The following is a 3,330-nucleotide window of genomic DNA, read 5'->3' on the forward strand; positions in this document are numbered from 1 at the left end:
ATCGGAAAGGTGTTCTTCTCCACGACAATGCACGTTTGACGCAACACAAGATTATGGAGTTGGGTTGGGAAGTTCTCCCTACCCATCACATTCTCCAGATAAGCTACCATCTTTTTCGTTCGCTGCAACACCATCGGCATGTATTTTGCTTCAAAGCCAAGTTATTTCTTTAATCAGGGCATTAACAAGCTGATTGTAAGATGAAAAAGCATCATCGATAAGAATGGAGACTATTTCATTTAATAAATGTTTTCTTTTGATATACAAGTTGTTCGGGTTTTTTCATCTAAAAATAAGCGACATTAATTTCTTGACGACTTAATAGATACAGGAGTCGCAAACAATGAATAATGACAACTCTAGACAGTGAACTGACAAATGATACAAAGTATTGAAGAAAAGCGAATACCAGTAACTAGTACCTTGTATGAGAGTCCTTTACCTTCCTGGCCACGGTGGTTAGGGTGCTCGACTAGCAATCTGAGGGTCGCGAGTTTGAATCCCCGTACCACCAAACATGCTCGCCCTTTCAGCCGTGGGGGCATTATAATGTAACCGTCAATCCCACTATTCGTTGGTAAAAGGCTAGCCCAAAAGTTGTTGGTGATGGCTAGCTGCATTCCTTCACTGATAAATTAGGGACAGCTAGCGCAGATATTCCTCGTGTAGTTTTGCACAAAATACAAACCAACCTTTACCTTACACAGAGCAGAGCATTACATGTTTTGATGCTGTCATTTAGTTTTGCAATGTACGATTGTAGAATACTGTTCTAATTGTCCTGTATTACTCCCCGTAACACAGTAACCTTTTGACTTCCTCAGTCATTTTCATAAACCATTACAACCTCAAGAATGTTCCTATTTGGACCGTGTGCTGACCAAGCCATGGTTGCCTCAAGGTGAGCAACTGTTCACAATATTTCGTCAGCAGGTCGTGCGCATGGAAAACGTTTTAAGACCTAAAATATTTTGACCATTTCTACTGAAAGTTATATATGTATCATTTATGTAAACTTTGGAGAAAAAATTGTTTCTGAACCTTAAACTTAAGAAATCTAAAGCATACGCGTGCGTTTAAAAAACTTTTAAACTCTGACTTGTCAGTGTTCTATCGGCTTCTTTACCACCAATATACCATTTCACCACATTTGCTGTAAGCTTGTTGATAATTTTCTTGCTGGAAGAAGTCCTCACTAGATAGTGTTTCTGAGGGAATGCCATAATGGATAAGATCTGTCTGTACTTGTCAATAATTCCACTATTAACTGAAATGTATTTACAAATTTGTAATACCCCTGATCTTAATCTGAGAGACTGTCATTGAATGTTGGAGAAAAAAATCTGTAGAGAGTACATATCTCCAGATTTACCTATTCAAGTTTGTGATCAGATTTTAACCTTTCAGTTTGGTTACCTTTCCTCGGCAGCAGTTTTTAAGCAGCCACTTCATATTAATGTTTTCAATGTAATTCAACTGTCACCTACTTCATAAAGAATGTGACCCGATATACTTTACATAACGTTTAGAAGATTTCAGTCTTCTATCTTGACCACCTCTATTATTAAGAGTGGCAATTTCATCCAACCTCTTTAAGTCCTAATACATATACCGAAACATGGATTATCCTTGAGACCTTTATCATTCAAAACTTAGATGTCTACACACTTGTCATGTAGTTTCAGTCCTGAGAGCCATAATTAGAAACACACTACTACTACTACTACTAGGCATAGTATGACTGCATGTGCTTTCATAGGCATTATATGGCACTTTCTGTTGGTTGAAGGGCAACCATCATTGTAAACTATTAGCACTGTACTCCGATGGAACATTTGCCTTTTATAACCCTTTTGTCACACTGTTTATATAATTACTGCCAATACTTTTTTGGGTGTGTATGTATACATTATGAATGCCAGTAATTACTATAGTTTCTCACTGTAAGCCATCTATAAATAAACTGTAAATGGCTTTAAAAAAATATCATTTTGATGCTATCATTGTTGTACAATTTCATTTCTTTAAAATCTAAGGCATCTGTTCTTATAAACTGATAAATTAATAAATTTTTTATCCCTAATTTACAAATTCTTTTAATATATGAAGAAATAATATTTACAATTTTTCTAATGTTATATATTTTTTTAAACTACAATATTAAGAATACTATGCTGTACTCATGCTAAAATAAGAATGGACTAAATGATTTTATTGAAGAACTTGTTCACCACTACAGTTTAAGAGCTTCGAAGTGTCAGCAGTGTTTATTCACTTGTGCATGTTTTGTTTGTTGTTAATCACAAAGATGGGCTATCTGTGCTGTTCTGCAAGATGTGAGAAAAATAAACTGACATATCTAAATGAGAACATTTTATAGAATTTCAGGCAGATGCCCTTCATCAGGCAGTAAAGAACATGCTACAATGAAATGCAGTCTTTACTGCCCAATGGAGGACATTTGTCTGACACTCCACACAAAATAAAACTTGAAAAAGTTTTCACTTAGACATGTCAATTTATTATTTATTATCTGTGCTGTGCCCACCACAGGTATCAAACCAAGTTCTTATTGCTGAGCCACTGAAGGGCCATATGTGAGTAATTATTATGTAAAGTAATATCACGGTTAATGTTCAATAGACGCACAAAATTGTTGTCATGAATATTTCTACTGTGTCAAAACACTATATACTTACCAATAACTTCTCACCATAAGTAAAGAAATTATGTGCATTATATTCAAAACTGTTTTGGATCCTATCCATGTCTTTACTGTCAATGTTGCAGCATCAGGTTAAGCTCTATCTGATGACCTCGTATCTCGACAATAGCCCTACAGCACAGATTGTTTTAAAATGCTCTACTGTAGTTATAATGTCTTAAGCACACCATTGCTCCCTTCTGACTTTCCATAATCCAGCTAGTGTAGAAGGACAAATTTCTCAAGCACTCATTTCAATAGTCCAATCACACAGAAGTCCTAATTTTTGCAACCAGGTGCTTGACCAGTAACTCTGCATGTGGAATAGCATAAATGATCATTTCATTCTCCAGTTGCTTGATGTAGGTGACAATTAACAGACACTTCACAAAAACAACTTGTACACTTGTGTCACTTTTTTAGATGAAGATCCTTCTTCATTATGATGTCACTGACTTTTGTGTTCTTGAATTCTTACCTGTTGCAAGATACCACACTACATTTACAACAGCTGGTTTGTTTGTTTGTTTTTGAATTTCACGTCAAAGCTACACGAGGGCTATCTGCGCTAGCTGTCCCTAATTTTGCAGTGTAAGACTAGAGGGAAGGCAGCTAGTCATCACCAC

The sequence above is a fragment of the Limulus polyphemus genome, unplaced genomic scaffold (assembly GCF_000517525.1).
Source record: "Limulus polyphemus unplaced genomic scaffold, Limulus_polyphemus-2.1.2 Scaffold2706, whole genome shotgun sequence".
Taxonomy (NCBI): Eukaryota; Metazoa; Arthropoda; class Merostomata; order Xiphosura; family Limulidae; genus Limulus; species Limulus polyphemus.